The sequence below is a fragment of the Haematobia irritans genome, chromosome 1, assembly GCF_050003625.1.
Source record: "Haematobia irritans isolate KBUSLIRL chromosome 1, ASM5000362v1, whole genome shotgun sequence".
Classification (NCBI taxonomy): Eukaryota; Metazoa; Arthropoda; class Insecta; order Diptera; family Muscidae; genus Haematobia; species Haematobia irritans.
In genome coordinates, this window is record NC_134397.1 from 108627153 (window position 1) to 108644701 (window position 17549).

At 34.0% G+C, this 17549-nt stretch overlaps 1 protein-coding gene across 1 annotated transcript in view; it reads left to right on the forward strand.

Moving 5' to 3' along the window:
• put (activin A receptor type 2 punt) overlaps nucleotides 1–17549 on the forward strand; it is a 135712-nt gene that overhangs the window by 116959 nt on the left and 1204 nt on the right. The window lies entirely within an intron of this gene.

The window sequence follows — 17549 nt, forward strand, 5'->3', positions numbered from 1 at the left end:
CGTGGATACCCGCAAACCCTCCTGACGCTGAATCTATTTTAAATAGACTGAAACAATGCAATCCAGATCTTCCAACAGCTGATTGGAAGGTTGGCCGTTTGGATGAAGTGGATGGGCCAAGACGGCATGCAGTGTTTATATTGAACACTCAGTCTTTGCCACATCTAGCAAAGTCCCAGGGCCGTGTATGTTATGGCTTTCATTATATCCAAATGAAGGTGTATAAAAACGATCAGCTAAAGGATTCAGAAATGGACAAGCCTCTGTCTGAATCAGAAGTAAGCGGATCCTCTTGCGAAGTCGAGGGGGATACCAAGACATTTGAAGACATGGATAGATACCGTATGCGTGAGGAGGCTTCTACTGCCTCAGAACTCACCAAAGTTGAACCTATGGTTATTGCGAGAGTCACCGATATCTCTGAAGAGGACATTCTTGATGACTCGATTGAAGCGGCTGATGTGACGGTTGTTGAAAATCTCGATGGTCCTACGGATCCTCCAGATAAATCTTCATCATTGTAAGGCTACATGTGCTGCCTTAAAAGTTCTCCTGATGAAAGGGGACATAGATATAGTTCTTATTCAAGAACCATATGTTTATAAAAACAAAATATGTGAACTAAGTACTCCGGGGTTCAAACTATTGCAGTATACTGGTAATGATGTAAATCGAGCCTGTATAATTGCTAAAAACGAGCTCAACTTGTTTCTGCTTCCTTCAATGTGCAATACAGACACTGTCGTTGCAAGTTTAGAAATAGCCAAATGCAAATATTGGGTATCTTCGGTCTACATGGGACATGACAGGGAGATGCCTCCATATGCCGTTAAGACCTTAGTGGAGGAGTCACTGAAAACAAAGACGAAACTCATTATGGGATGCGATGCGAATGCACATCATAGTATATGGGGAAGTAGTGATACTAATGCAAGGGGAGAGTCGCTAATAGAGTTTATTTTGCGTACTAATCTGGTAGTTTGCAACAAGGGAGATGTCCCAACCTTTGTCACTAAAAACAGGCAAGAGGTTTTGGACATCACCTTGGCCTCGCAAGAACTGAATGAAATGATATCTGAGTGGCAGGTTTTAAGTGAACACAGCTTCTCAGATCATCGCTACATCAGTTTCAAATTTGATGTTCATATCACCAAGATCATATTTCCGCCAAATGTTAGGAAAGCTGACTGGAATAGGTATAGGGAATCGTTCAATATGATGATACCGGAAATAACAGAGACAAATATTAGAAATGTGCAAGATATCGAACACGCAGTGGAGCGGATTACTAAGGCCTTCAACATCTCACTGAAAGCTGCATGCCCTAGAGGAAAGCCAAGGGGGAAACATCGACCACCATGGTGGTCTACGGAATTAAGTAATATGAGGAAATCCTGCAGGAAGCTCTTTAACAAGGCAAAGTCCACCAGAGCCCCTGAGGACTGGGACGCTTACAAGAAGAATCTGAGAGGATACAAGCGAGAACTGAGAAAGGCTCAGCATAACTCTTGGAATGCTTACTGCAGCAGTATTGAGAATACGTCCGAGGCTTCCAGACTACGGAAGGTTCTAGCATCCACCAACTCCGCTCCAGGTTTCATTAAAACATCGGAGGGCAATTGGACAACGTCCAGTGAGGAGACGCTGGAGGTACTATTGGACACACATTTTCCTGGAAATCAGACGGTTGAACCATGTACTGGCGGTGCCACAGTTGCTCAGCTGTCGTTTCCTGTCGAGGAAATTGTATCGGAAACTAGAATAAGATGGGCGCTAAATAGCTTTGGACCATTCAAATCCCCTGGACCTGATGGAATTACTCCGGCTGAGTTACAAGCTGTAACTGACAAAATTATCCCCTGGTTGTCGGTGATATATAAAGGATGTATCAACTTATCATATATCCCAGGAAAGTGGAGGGAAACAAAGGTCGTTTTCATACCTAAAGCGGGAAAAGCCTCTCACTCGAGGGCGTCAACCTGCAATAAAATCCTTGGACTCTGTGTTCCTCAACTCGAAAACGGCCATCGATTGCCGCAAATCTCTCAATGAGATGGCTGAGCAGTACAATATTCACCTAATATGGGTGCCTGGCCATAGGAACATACCGGGGAACTGCGAAGCGGATGAGTTGGCAAGGCTAGGGACTACCTTACATATTCCAGGGGAACTAGAATTTGTTGGTATGCCCCTAGCTACCTGCAAGCTCATGCTGCGTGAGAAGGCTGTTACGATGGCAAATGTTCGATGGGAGAATTGCAAGGGTTGTAACGACACCAAGCAAATATGGCCCCATTTCAACTTAAACCGCACACTAGATATGCTAATGTTCTCGAGACGACAGGTATCACTCCTGATATCTGCTATAACGGGTCGCTGCCTGATAGGAGATTTTGCAAAAACTATTGGCGCGAAGTATAATGACTATTGTATGAGCTGTCATGATGCGGAGGAAAAAGAATCAATTAAACACCTCTTGTGTGAGTGTCCTGCATTTTGTGTAAAGCGCAAGCAACTTTTAGGAGCATATAGCTTCAGATTACTGGCGGATCTGGAAAACGTTAACTTAAGCAGTCTGCTAATATTTTTGGAACAATCTGGTTGGTTCAACAAAGAAAAATAATCAAGAAGGTTCAGCGGTTAAAACTAGAAGTGCCCATATGTAATAGGTACTTTTAGTTAATGTGGTATCACAATGGACTGAATAGTCTAAGTGAGCCTGAATCTTAATCGGGCTGCCACTTTAACCTAACCTAACCTAACCTAACATTACCAATTAAAAATATGAATAAAACATGTTATAAAAAATTGAATGAAAAGAACTTCCTGTGTAGTTAAAATGGAGAACATCATTGGGAGTACATCTTCTGGAAGATCTTTTAAAGTTGTGCCTTTGGAAGAACTTCCAAATTTTTTGATGGGTAACTCTGCACTTCTGCCACATAGGATCAGCAATAATTTTTTATGAAATAGCGCAATGCCTCATGCAAACGATCCATAAATTCTGTTCCTGGTGTAATACAATTGCTACCGAATCGTTCGTGTTCTCTCACTTCACCTAGCTCTGCGCTAATCGTTCCAAAGTTCAGCTTCCTTGGCTGAACGAAAACGTCTACTACGCTGTTGATTCATTTTTGCACGAGGGGCCACGCCGTCAATGGCCATAAAGAATAATTTCTGTGGTTTAATTAGAAAAAAACAACTTGTCAATATAGTTGAATATGTCCTTCAACATATCCTCCTGTTATGTTGAGATGGATGTTTGTATCATCGGAATGGGAGCAATTGTGAATACCATTCATATCCAAATAAAGATTATCAAAATCGGGAACCTAAATAGAATACACAAGAAGCTCATAATTATTTCCTCCAACTTGTTACATGTCACTCCACATTACGCATTGTTCCCAGGCCAATTCACTGAGACAAGGATACCGTTCGCTTATGTAGCGGAAAAAATTCGCCCCATTTTTTGTTGTTGTTTTGTATTGATGTCTGCCATAGGCATATATTTAACTTGAAATGACTTTTTGTTCTTTGTAATAAACAATTGTTGGCTGAAACCAACACTACACATACACAAAATGTCAACTTAAGTCATCTGCCATTTTAGTTTGACATTATAATTATAATGGGGGGTACACACGTTTGCTCGTGACTTTTCCTTTAATTAATATGCCTTGATCTGTATCAATAAATTTAAGGTCCTTAAATGAATTTGAATAGAACGTGTTTTGGAATGAAGCTGGCGTACTATTGGTGTGTTTGGTGGCTTTTGGTAATTAGAATTATGTTGCTGACTGTCAGAGATGAGCTGTTGGATTTCCCCAGACTATTACTAGTGGTACTGCAGCTCTTTTTAATGGTCGTGTATGATGAACCTTTCATAGTTATGATGACTGTTGGCTGTTGATGGGGGTAATTATGGCTATTTCCCTGGCTGTCAGTGATGGTCTACTGGACTTCTGGTAACTATTGGTAGTGGTATTGATGTTCGTTTTATAAACTGTGAAGGGTTATGATGACTGTTGGCGATTGATGGTGGCTATTGTGGTAGTTTTTGTTAGCTGTCAGTGATGAGCAATTAGATTCTGCCGGCCAATGTTTTTCCTCTATTCGATGGCTATCGGCTGTTGGATTCCTGCATACCAATGGAGTTTTCCTTGCTGGGTGTCTATCAGATATGCGCTGCTGACTACTTGTTAACAGCAGCAGGTATTCTCAACGTACCAATCGAATTTTTGTGACACAGCACTTGTGGCTGGTGGTTGTGCCACGTTCCCCTCGTTGTGGGCTGACTAAAAGTTTACCAATCAGTGACGGTTTTAACACAATATGTCTTTTTTCCTTACCGTGTCGACTGGAAAAGCTGTGTTTAAAACGGAGGCCTCACAAAATATAGTCAAACAAAAAAATTGCAAATTATTTTTCCAATATGGAGGACTTGAGCCTGTCACGTCGACACTCAACCAGAAAAGAACACTTCTCGACGAAACGCCATTTTATATATGGATCAAGCTTCGTTAAGTCGAGCTTATAAACTGCTACCAACTTTATCATAATTATTTTTCCATCTAGTTTATCTATAATGTGTAGATGGCGCTAATCGGTACAATTTTTGCAGAATTTGCAAAGTATCATCAATATAATACCAAATATTACATTGCTTTCCCATTATTTTTGTCTTTGATTGGTTCAAATTTTAATAGACGATTTCAATGTGTGGAAATTTTGGAAAGGAATTGTTGCTAAAATTAAATTACCGAGCTCCTTAATAAACCTTTTTATGCTAAAAGACTACAACTGCAAAAGAAAATTATAAATCTGCAATCTGGAACTAAGAATTGATCTTGATATTCATGCAGGTAATGTTGAACAGATATTTTCTTTTACTTCAAATAAAACTAAATACGATTTTGGGGGCGCTATAACTATAAAAATTTTTTGATCGAAATTTATAGCCAATATCAATTGAATGAATCAGATAGTTGATTGATTTTTGTCGCGAAATTAATTAAAATTTTAATTGATTCAATTAAAACTGTGATTGAATTGTATGTTAAAAAACAATCACTTTTTTAATTGATTCAATCACACAATTACTTGATTCCGTGACAAAAGTCAATTAAAATTTTAATTGAAAATCGTGTTGGTTTTCAATCAAAATGGGTGATTGATACTATCATTTTCGTGATTGAAGACATTTCAATTAAAAAAATGATTGAATCCGCGATTTTCGTGATTGAAATCAAAAAAAAAATTTGTGTGTAGGAAGTTTTTTAAACAAGTTTTTTTTACAAATTTTTGCGATAGTTTGAGTATCAGAGACGGATAGCTCTAACATAGAATTGTCTTTCCGATATTTGACTCCTGTGAAATTGTTGGGTGCACTAACTTACAGTCAATTTCTTATATGCGAAGCAATGTTTTCGTTTCGTTATTTTTCCTCAATGACAGTTTACCTGATTTAATTATGAACAAATAACATGAAATTTTGTATTATAAGACAGATTTAAGTTTTGAAATTAATTTAGTGTTATCAATTATTATATTAAGAGTTTACTTCTCTTGATATTTTTTAACAATTACAAACAATATCTTACAATACAAAATACACTTATTTGCGAAAGGGATATTGTGAGTTAAATACTGAGTGAAAAATTTTTAAATCTTATTTTAGGACACAAAATATTAACAACAAATTTCGTTGAAATAAATAATTTAACGAAATTTTATTATTATTATTATTTCAAACATTTATTCCGTTAAATTTATGATATTAATCGATTCAATTGCTGTTTCTAAATATACACCCGAAAATACTTTTCTCCGGAACGAAATTTTAGACAAATGAAATTTTCCTTTTCTACGAAGTATTTTCTTTAAGAGCAAATAAATCTGAATTTATGAAGAGCGTTGCAACGATTGCCTTTGTATAAAATTTCGTTCCCCAGAGAAGATAACTCCTCTTGCAGCGTAGAAAGCAACTTTAACTCTGACGAGTGTGATGTAATTTGGATTTTTTAATATGAAATATGCCCGCGAATAGTTTTTTAAATATTCCTTTGCTATATCCTAATTTTAGATTTATAAAACTTAGGCTTAAAGTTGGGTTGCTACCTAAAACTGTCAATGTTGGTGCTGTAAAATTTCGGAAAATTCGAACGATTTTTGTAAAAGATGAAACATTTGCATTAGGTAATTGATATTTCGATACGACTTCGACCATTCCCAAAATTTACTTTCGACTAGATTACGAAGCAGCTCGCCTTCATTTCAAAATGTTTCAAGGGTGGTGTTAATAGATCTTTACCTACAAAAACAAGTTAATTAAGTCTAAAGTCGGGCGGGGCCGACTATATTATACCCTTCACCATTATGTAGATCAAAAGTTTTGATACCATCTCACCTCCTTCAAGTTTGTTGGAAGCTATACAAATGTTTAAATCAGAATAGACTTGGAGAAAAATTTTTAAACTTCTACAAAATCTCTAGACCTTAAATTTATAAATCGGCTAACGCCCTGGAACGAAACATTTTATTTCACAAAAGTCCATTTATGATTTATCCGGCGATACACATGTATTAGAATTTTATGACTATTTGAGAAATTTTTACTTTTGCTCCTTAGCAGTGTTGATTTCACAAGGATATTGACTAAATTTCACTAAGAAATTTACAATATTTGGTCACATCGAGTGACATTTACACAGCCGGAACCTTAACTAAATCTTCTGTGGAAATATCTTCGACGATATCTTCGCTGACATTGTGCCATTTTTACCTTAATCGGAAGAATATAAGAATCGGCACAGATAGAATGCTAATGTTTTTCTGTATAAAATAAAATCAATTGCAGTACAATTCCGTTGATATGAAATTTTCCAACATATTTCCTCAAATCAGGCATATATATATGAGATCTATATCCAAATCTATTTGGCCTCCGGTAGATATAGTAATCTAAATCGGACGAAAAATATATATGGGAGCTATACGTAAATCTGAATCGTTTTCAACGAAATTTAGCATACTTGACCATCCATTGTACTCTTTGTGCAAAATTTGAAGGAAATAAAGGCAAATTTCTGGCCTCTACGGCCAATTAAACCATATCGGGCGAAAATTATATATTGGAGCTATATGTATCTAAATCTGATAGCCAAATTACGCATGGATAGCTATAATATTAATTCTACTCTCTATTCAAAATTGTACGTGAATCGGTGCTAAAATTTGGCCTCTACGGTCATCTAGATCGGGCGAAAGATGTATATGGGAGCTATATCTAACTCTCGACCGATTTCAATTAAATTTAGCAAGCATTGGTAGATTGTCAATTCTACTATCTGTGCAAAAGATCGTAGATCGGTATTAAACTTTGGCCTCTGTAGTCATATGAGTCTAAATCCGATTTTAACCAAATTTAATATTCATTCTAGAATATCAATTCTATTCCCTGTGCAAAATTTCACGTAAATCGGTGCTAAACCTTGACTTCTGTGGTCATATGAGTCTAAATCGGGTGAAAGATATATATGGGAGCTGTATCTAAATCTGAACCGATTGCAACTATTTCGAGACTCATAAAATATTCGGATGTACGGAATTTGAAGAAGATGGGTTGATAAAAATATATATGGCAGCTATATCTAAATCTGAACCGAATTTTTTCCAAAATCAATAGCGATTGTCTTTGTCCCGAAGAACGATTCTATGCCAAATTTGAGGACGAACGGACTTAAACTGCGACCAACACACAAAAATACATGGACAGACAGACAGACGGACATAGTTAAATCGACTCAGAATTCAATTCTAAGACGATCGGTATACTAAACGATGGGATGACTTTTACATACAAATGCACAAAGTTATTATACCCTGTACCACAGTAGTGGTGAAGAGTATAAAAAGAAAGAAAAACACTTTGGAAAAGTACCGATACACAAAGATGATTTTCTTCTTGTACTCGACTTATCCAGAGATTGACTTTTTTAAGTTTTGGAAATTATTGTTATCAAGATAATTGAGTATCAGTTCGCGAGCAATCCAACCAAACTGAGCGGAAGGTGTGAGTCCGTACGCTATAGTATGAAAAAACACTTCTTCAAAACAGCCCAATAATTCGGCATAGTACACCCCGTATTCGCGAGCTAGTCGTTGTGGTACTCCATCCTGTTGTGAATACCAGAAAACGATAGTCATGTATAGTGAAAACTCTCAAACTTGGACACTCTGAAACCCGGACACCTCCAAAAAGTGGCTAGTTGTCTGGGGAACGTTTAACAAATTAAAATTAACCTTTCATAACTGGACACCTCTCCAATTTGGACAAAATTTAGGCGACCGTGGCACAGTGGTCGATTCCATTGGCCAAAAATAGAAAAATCGAAGTTAGAAGTTTGTCAAAATGTGTGACAACACTGTTTCTTGTGCAAATAAGGTTTTAAAATTTATATTTGTTTTTGTTTTATTCCATCTGTAATCTTTAGGTTAGGTTAAAGTGGCAGCCCGATTAAGTTTCAATCGGATAGAAACTATGGTTTCTAGAAGCCCAAGAAGTAAAATCGGGAGATCGGTCAATATAGGGGACTATACCAAAACGTCATCAATCAATTCCATTTTATCATTAAATACTAATTCTGACATAATTGTAAAGCCGTGATCGAAGTTTCACTGAAAGTACTTTTGACCGCTAACACCATACAGCACCGACCGTTGTGCGTGGGTGTCCACCTTTCAGAGGTTTCACTGTACACTTATATACGTACACTGATGTGGCAGCCGCTGGCCGATAAGTCGGGTCGGGTTTGATTTGAAGAGTATAATTGGGCGGGTTCAATGGTAATGCGCTTAAACAGTGTCCCACAGAGGTTATATTGCAATTTCATGCAGGTTATGGCTCAGATATCAACACGAATGTTTTTTTTTTTTGTGAAAGCTCAGGTGTTTTCCTACACTCAAAAAACTTTGTTACTCATAATAGCAAAAATATTAGCTAAAAGAGCAGATTTTGTTTGCTGAAAAAGGGACAGCAGTAGCATGTAGTTGTTTCAGCAAACATTCGGTATTTGAAACAGCAAACATTTTTTACAACTAAAATAGCAAACAAATGCTGCTGACAAACATCGCTGCTGAAATAGCAAACTGCGTTACTTGAATTAGCTAACATTTTTACTGCCATAACAACTACAAATGTTTGTTGTCCCAGCAACAAAATTTGTCGTTTTTAACAATATGTTGAAATGAAACCCGTAAATCATTTAATACAATAACTTCTACATTTATTAAATGTGTGAAACAAATTGAATTCCATCGAAGTATTGGAAGTTAAGTTGAAGTGTTGTACAGAATTTATTTTCGTTTATTTTTCTTCTTTGGTCCAATCTGTAATGGAAAGAAGTAAAAAAAAACAATTAGTAATTACACTAGTTTACACTAAAAGAGGTTGTTTTTTATGTATTTTCATTCACTGAATTCGAAATTAGAGTTTAAAATTTTTTTAATGAAACCGTTTTTGAGATATTCTTATATTTTTAGTTTTTCGTCCATTTTTCATTAGAAAACTCATTTCTCGAGCTAAAAATGTACGATTATATCGTTATTGGTACTTAAATGCAAGGTATTGAGATGACGAACAAATGTGGATCTGTGATAAATTAAGTGGTTCACTTTGTCATTTTTCTTCTAGTCTTACTCTTACGTTAAAGTATCACCTTTACAAGCATAAAGAGAAACCGGACGTTATTTCAACGGTTGGCACTTTTCCACCGGCACAGAATCACTGTAAAATATGATGAAAATGTGCCCAATTGTAATGTTATCCTTGTTTTAATACTCACACTTAAGGTGAATGTTGCCAATTGTGTACAGTTTAGCTTAGCTATAGTGGCAGCCCATTATTTCAGGCCCCCTTTGACTATTTAGTCCATTATGATACCGCAGTATTGAACTTCTCTCTTGTCACTGAGTGCTGCCCGATTCCATGTTTAGCTCAAAGACACGGAATCTCCTTTTTATAGCCGAGATTGAACATCATTTCCCATTGCGATGAAAATTTTAGAGTAGCTTTTAAACACTCAGAAATGCCACCAGCATTACAGAGGGAGTAATTCACCAATCCACCGTTGCAAAACTTTATGGTGTTTGGTCGAAACCGGAATTGAATCCATAACCGTTTGTATGCAAAACGGGCATGAACCATTGCACGACGGTTTGCTCCCATAGATGAATGTATAATAGTAATTTTCCAATCTAAAAATTATTATAATACTAGCGGACCCAGTTGCACTTTGTTGCAACCAACCAAAGAAGAAATGAAATATTATAGTTTATTTTATGAATATGAAATTTAATATTGTCAATCCAAAACATTTTGATATACAATGTTTTTCGTTTGCCCATTTGAAGCGAGCACAAACAAACAATTTGGAGCTCCAACCCTTGAGTAGGCCACATACGGCGTAATGCTTCATTCCTTCGATGAAGCACAATATCGCGAGATTGAAACTGGTCTCCAAACATTACAATGGCCACTTCATCAATTGTTGGTGCATCAAATCTTCCCGCGTCTTGTCAGCCCTAATAATGATTCTGTGATCATCATATGGCATACGATCGAGAGCGGTTTTAAACAATCGAATTAATCCATTGTGCTGATGTAAAAATGTTTGAATTTGTCGTTTTGTACACTCAGCAATTGTGCAACTTCGATCCAATTTATGATTTACATCTCCAATGAAATAAATTTGTAAAAATTGACAGTGATGCCATGCGTAGGGAAAAATCCTTTTTTGTAGGGATTTTTTTTCCTAAAATTACATCGGTAGGGAAAAAAGGACAGATTTTTCATTTTTTCTACAAATGTAGGAAATATTTCCAGTTTCCATAGTTTACTACATTTTGCAACAAGAAGAATATTTTTCCTTAATATTCCAGATATTTGAAGATTCAAAATATATGGTAGTCAAAGCTTCAACTAATGGAATACGCGATTCACCGTTAACGATGTTATTGTAATGATTTTATTTAGAAACGTTCAAAAGATGTTTTTGCATTGGTATTTAATTACAAATGTGTAAATAGATTTCATTTGCAGGAATAAACACTTCCATTAAGGTTCATAAACAGGTGATGGCTTCGTCAACTTCTAACACAAAGATCACTTGCATACGCGGATTCGTGTACATAAATGTAGGATTACATATTATTACCATACTTATAGCCTATTGGACAAGAAGATTAAGGAAATTAGTACTATTAAGTTACTGAAAAGAACTTGTTCAATAAGCTCGAATAAGTATTGTAATAATATGTAGTTTAAATGACTTGGACATTAAACAGTCCTGCATTGGTGTCAGGCTAACATAAAAATAGTAAATGTAGGATTTTAAAATGTTGGTAGTGTTAAAAATGAGCAATGATGTTGCAATGTTCGAAATCCGAATAAAAATGTCATATTAGTGAACATTTGGTCCCTTTATTGACTTATATAATCCCTGACTATTAATTTTAAAGAAATTGAATTCAATATAAAATATTTGTTATTTTCTTGCCAAATTTGTTTGAATTTAGTACCGTAGGGAAAAATGTAGGGAAAAATGTAGGGAAAAAAGGGAATTTTTAGGAGCCACGTGGGAATTTTCAAAAAACTGAATTTTCAATTCACTGAATTGATGATCAACATCAGGATATGGCAAAAAGGACCAGCTTGATGCTAATCTTGAATCTGTAACAGTTGTAAAATGTAATTATATATTGGGTCAGAATTATTGCACACATTAAAAAATGCTGTTCAGTTCGCATTTTTGAAAAGATATTGAGCATGAAGTAATCACCTTAAACGTCTGCATGAAATTGTCTCTTACAATTTTGGTCGCACCAAATGAAGTCATTTGAAATGCCGCATTATATTGTTGAATGTGAGATAAAAAATGTTTAGAAGCTTGCGACTATCCAAAAATTAATGAATGAAGTGGATCGGAGGGAGATTCAAATGCTGGCAGTTTTACTTTACCGTTCGCACAACACATGCCAGCAGTTTCACCCTGAAATTTGGCCGCATCGCAATGTGGACATCTCACTGTCATTTCACCCATAATAGCATATTCACTATAATCATTTTCACTATTGTAAACGAAAGCAGCATATTCCATATTTTGCACAGCACGACGTGAAGTTCGTGTCGTTCGTCTCGATGTTGGATTTAAGGGATTTGAATATGCAGATGTATGATGACGTGCCTTTCGTAATAGTTAAATTTGGTTCTGTTGTGAGCGTTCTTCAACACTTTGTATTCTCCTTTGATTAAACCTATAGGTAGAATTACGCGTATGTCGACCTATAGTTGATCTTCGCGTTGGTGGCATTTTTTCTTGATCAATGACAATTGAAATCACATTTGTATGTTGTCAATCAAACACATGTATATATATATATATATATATATATATATATATATATATATATATATATATATATATATATATATATATATATATATATATATATGTATGTGTGTTTGTATATTAAAAAACATCCTAATTGTACTTTTGTTTACTTGTATCCAAGAAATGCTGTATAACAAAAAAAAAAAAATTGTTTCCATTCATTAAATGTATATGAAAACGGGTAATGTTTAGAAAAATAGCCATATCTCGGCGAAACGAAAATACTTTTAAATTTTTGTTGTTTACTAACAATCCTCACTGCGTCTTCCACAAAACGTATTTAGCCATTTTCAAAATGTACACTTCTTTTTATATATATAGATAATCTCCATAATAAAAGAAATTTTGGAAAATATAATCCAAAACAACAAGTTTAAAAGTGATGCTTTGATGGCGTTGGCATTTGACATATCGACGTTGACATTTGTCAAAACTGACTTTACCAACAATAGGTCTATTCGCGTACTTTTCTAGCAATAATTATCCAGTAAAAACTGAGAAGAGAGTAAAAGTGCATTTTACTCTCTTTGCTTAAAATTGCTGAAAAGTACGCGAATGCAATTCAGTAACTAGAGAAAAGTAATCGTGAAAAATGGATATTTTAGCAGCTAATCTCGAACTTAATACCCACCTTAAAATGTAAATTACTAAAAAGGGTTAGGTTAAAGTGGCAGCCCGATTAAGATTCAGGCTCACTTAGACTATTCCGTCCATTGTTGCTAAAAAGGGTTGCTTGTTCACAAATGTTATTGCATAATGAAAAAATACTAATTGTTTTTAACGTTTGAAGTTTTATAATGTGTACCATAGTCAGCAATTGTGAACCAAATTAAAAAAATAATTATGCACTAATTTTTGTACGCCAAGTTATATGTTTGTTTTTATTTCAATTCAAAATATAATTTTAAAGTTTAATGAAAAATATATTTAACATAAAAATATAAAATTTCTATTCAGTTATATATAAAATTTCTATTCGGATTCGTGTACATAAATGTAGGATTACATATTATTACCATACTTATAGCCTATTGGACAAGAAGATTAAGGAAATTAGTACTATTAAGTTACTGAAAAGAACTTGTTCAATAAGCTCGAATAAGTATTGTAATAATATGTAGTTTAAATGACTTGGACATTAAACAGTCCTGTATTGATGTCAGGCTAACATAAAAATAGTAAATGTAGGATTTTAAAATGTTGGTAGTGTTAAAAATGAGCAATGATGTTGCAATGTTCGAAATCCGAATAAAAATGTCATATTAGTGAACATTTGGTCCCTTTATTGACTTATATAATCCCTGACTATTAATTTTAAAGAAATTGAATTCAATATAAAATATTTGTTATTTTCTTGCCAAATTTGTTTGAATTTAGTACCGTAGGGAAAAATGTAGGGAAAAATGTGGGGAAAAAAGGGAATTTTTAGGAGCCACGTGGGAATTTTCAATTCACTGAATTGATGATCAACATCAGGATATGGCAAAAAGGACCAGCTTGATGCTAATCTTGAATCTGTAACAGTTGTAAAATGTAATTATATATTGGGTCAGAATTATTGCACACATTAAAAAATGCTGTTCAGTTCGCATTTTTGAAAAGATATTGAGCATGAAGTAATCACCTTAAACGTCTGCATGAAATTGTCTCTTACAATTTTGGTCGCACCAAATGAAGTCATTTGAAATGCCGCATTATATTGTTGAATGTGAGATAAAAAATGCTTAGAAGCTTGCGACTATCCAAAAATTAATGAATGAAGTGGATCGGAGGGAGATTCAAATGCTGGCAGTTTTACTTTACCGTTCGCACAACACATGCCAGCAGTTTCACCCTGAAATTTGGCCGCATCGCAATGTGGACATCTCACTGTCATTTCACCCATAATAGCATATTCACTATAATCATTTTCACTATTGTAAACGAAAGCAGCATATTCCATATTTTGCACAGCACGACGTGAAGTTCGTGTCGTTCGTCTCGATGTTGGATTTAATGGATTTGAATATGCAGATGTATGATGACGTGCCTTTCGTAATAGTTAAATTTGGTTCTGTTGTGAGCGTTCTTCAACACTTTGTATTCTCCTTTGATTAAACCTATAGGTAGAATTACGCGTATGTCGACCTATAGTTGATCTTCGCGTTGGTGGCATTTTTTCTTGATCAATGACAATTGAAATCACATTTGTATGTTGTCAATCAAACACATGTATATATATATATATATATATATATATATATATATATATATATATATATATATATATATATATATATATGTATGTGTGTTTGTATATTAAAAAACATCCTAATTGTATGCTACACAAAACGTATTCAGCCACCTGTACTTTTGTTTACTTGTATCCAAGAAATGCTGTATAACAAAAAAAAATTGTTTCCATTCATTAAATGTATATGAAAACGGGTAATGTTTAGAAAAATAGCCATATCTCGGCGAAACGAAAATACTTTTAAATTTTTGTTGTTTACTAACAATCCTCACTGCGTCTTCCACAAAACGTATTTAGCCATTTTCAAAATGTACACTTCTTTTTATATATATAGATAATCTCCATAATAAAAGAAATTTTGGAAAATATAATCCAAAACAACAAGTTTAAAAGTGATGCTTTGATGGCGTTGGCATTTGACATATCGACGTTGACATTTGTCAAAACTGACTTTACCAACAATAGGTCTATTCGCGTACTTTTCTAGCAATAATTATCCAGTAAAAACTGAGAAGAGAGTAAAAGTGCATTTTACTCTCTTTGCTTAAAATTGCTGAAAAGTACGCGAATGCAATTCAGTAACTAGAGAAAAGTAATCGTGAAAAATGGATATTTTAGCAGCTAATCTCGAACTTAATACCCACCTTAAAATGTAAATTACTAAAAAGGGTTAGGTTAAAGTGGCAGCCCGATTAAGATTCAGGCTCACTTAGACTATTCCGTCCATTGTTGCTAAAAAGGGTTGCTTGTTCACAAATGTTATTGCATAATGAAAAAATACTAATTGTTTTTAACGTTTGAAGTTTTATAATGTGTACCATAGTCAGCAATTGTGAACCAAATTAAAAAAATAATTATGCACTAATTTTTGTACGCCAAGTTATATGTTTGTTTTTATTTCAATTCAAAATATAATTTTAAAGTTTAATGAAAAATATATTTAACATAAAAATATAAAATTTCTATTCAGTATAAATCTTATGGAAATGTTTCCTTATCACACTTTAAATTGCATGTGTAAGATTATAAGCTAATAATATTTGTTATTAAGTAAATATTTTTTTTTCAGTGCGCGGCCACATCTGTCATAAGAAATTTTTTGCCTTTGTAACCAAAGTATAAGTGGAGTAGGTACAATTTCGCTGATAGAAACAGATTGAAGAAAAAAAACGCAAACAGAAAAATTGTGTATATCTTTTGTAGAGTTAAGATAATCGTTTTGTAAAATCGTTGAAATATTTAATTATTTAATATCATATTAAGTGTACACATTATTATAACATATACTATGCATTTTATTATTAGCCAGTAGGTGTTTTTGAATGTAATCGAAACAATGTAAATAAACTATAAAAATTACCTTGTCTTTGTTTCAATGTTTTATTCTTTATATCATTAAGTAGGTCTTAGTATAGTTAGGGTATTAAATATATGACAGGCGACTTAATTTCCCATTGAATTCATATCGAGAATTCGCAAACCATAATGGAACTGTTGAAATACCAAAAAATTCCTACACAATTCAATAGTATTTTATCGTGTTTCTAATGAAACATACTCATATTTTATTTATAAAACTAAAGTTAACTTTATTGAACCAAATATATCTATACCATTTGTACGCTAGAGTTTATTCAATCAGTGTAAAGCATACGGGGTAAAGGTGGGTACAGTGTTCGGTTTTCGAGTTGAAAATCACATTATTTTAGTGATTAATTTTCCTGAAATCAAAATTATAAATTAAAACAAAGACATTCCTATAAAGTCTTGCCGACATCTAGAGGAACAAGGACTGCGCATCAATTGAGTTAATTTATCTGCTTTATATTGAATTGTTTTAATAAAGTAATTGCGTAAATTTCAACGCGAAAAGCGAACATAGTACTGACTTTAACTAATATTCACTAATAATTTTTTCGTGAACGTGATTTTTTTCTTGATTATAATTATTTTAGCGTGTGTGAGTAGTTGATTTTCCTTGGATCACATTTTATCGATAGTATTTGATATCTGTTAGCGCACAAATGCTATATTTGAGATATTGATCGGAAAGAACAACGGGAATATGCAAATTCTACTTATCAATCTGTTAACAATCGATTTCTTAGGACTCAAATAGTTACGGTCTCTTCACTGGTAGAAAAAGTTGCGTTTTATTAATTAAATGTATCATTAAAACTGAGCCAATGAAACAAATTCATTGACAACGAAATTTTTCGTTATTATAACGAATTTTCTGTTAGTCAACGTAACGTTTCTTACCATTAACGAACATTTTCATTGTCTTAATGAAATTGTTTCGTTGTATCAATGAAAAAATTTCATTCGCTCAATTTTAATGAAATTTTCTTTGTGTGTTCTCAACAATTTTGTCATCTTTTTAGGACTGCAATCCCTACAAATATAAGATCAATTTTTTCACAAAAGGTTAGCGTCACTGAATGTTTCTTGATAATTAAAGATTCCAAAATGAAAACCAATAGATGGTCTGCTGGTGTTTTCTTTATATAACATCATTCATGTTGATTTGGTTTTCTAACTGCCATATAAGTATATTAGCAGAATGACAGATATATCCCTAAAACAGTTTAATAGTTCGTTACCTACCCTGGCACAAACGGAGCTTTATGAATTTAATCGGGATTTAATCGTAATCAAATCTAAGTCCTTAAATCTAAATCTTTTAATTCAAGTATACTTTTTTTGATTATGTAAAAAGAGATGTGTATGCAAAAAACTATATTTTTTGCCGAATGCACTAAAAAAAGAAGGCACTGAAGCCCCTTTAACTTCATTTTAGTTCATGGAAATTGTTGTTTTATTTAAAATTTACTCAATATGATAAAGTTTCCTTCACTTTAATA